Source organism: Schistocerca gregaria, chromosome 4 (assembly GCF_023897955.1).
Source record: "Schistocerca gregaria isolate iqSchGreg1 chromosome 4, iqSchGreg1.2, whole genome shotgun sequence".
Taxonomy (NCBI): domain Eukaryota; kingdom Metazoa; phylum Arthropoda; class Insecta; order Orthoptera; family Acrididae; genus Schistocerca; species Schistocerca gregaria.
In genome coordinates, this window is record NC_064923.1 from 437515094 (window position 1) to 437516048 (window position 955).

The 955-nt window shown below is 50.6% G+C and overlaps 1 pseudogene; it reads right to left on the minus strand.

Annotated features, from left to right (window-relative positions):
* Positions 1–550: 550 nt before the first annotated feature.
* LOC126268330 (5S ribosomal RNA) lies at positions 551–668 on the minus strand (annotated as a pseudogene).
* Positions 669–955: the final 287 nt, after the last annotated feature.

Here is a 955-nt window from a genome sequence, read left to right on the forward strand (position 1 = left end):
AATAGGACTCCAGGTCGAAGATGTGGCTGCAGACGCCCACGACAGTGATGGGATACCAATCAGACTGTGGACCGCCATACTGCCCGAAAATCAGAAGTGATAATCTGGGGTGCCTCTCATTTCGTAACAGAACCCCTTTGGTTGTCATCTGCGGCGCCCTTACAGCACACTAATATGTCCCGTTTTGTTGCCCTTCATTGTAAGCCATCCTGGGCTTACATTTCAGCACGATAATCCCCGCACACGGCGAGGGTTTCTGCTGACATCTTAGTGCTTGCCAAACCCTAACTTGGCTAGCAAGGTCGCCGGATCTCTCCCCAGTTGAGAACGTCTTGGAGCATCAGCACTATATCACTCCGAAGCACTCCGTCATCAGGCCACGAGTGGCCTACAGGGACCATCCGACCGCCGTGTCATCCTCAGTGGAGGATGCGGATAGGAAGGGCGTGGGGTCATCACACCGCTCTCCCGGTCGTAAGATGGTAATAGTAGCGGCTTCGGTCGAGAAGCTCCTCAATTGGCATCACGAGGCTGAGTGCGCCCCTAAAAGTGGCAACAGCGCATGGCGGCCTGGACGGTCACCCATCCAAGTGCCGACCACGCCCGACAGCGCTTAACTTCGGTAATCTCACGGGAACCGGTGTATCAGCTGCGGCAAGGCCGTTGCCCTGTATGACTCAGAAGGGCATTCATAAACTCTACCAATCAAAGCCAACCCGAATAACTGCTTTCAGAAGGGGCAGAGGTGGACCAGCGCATTGATGACATGCTCAATTTCTGAAACTCTTACTCTTAAATAAGTTATCCAATTTTTCTGAAATTGTTGTCATTTGTTTGTCTATAGATGTACGTCACATCTACCAATTTTCATTCTATTCAGATAATACCTTCGTGGTGGATCGTTTTTCTTTTGCGTTATAGTCTGTACACATTGAAGAGCCAAAGAAACTGGTAC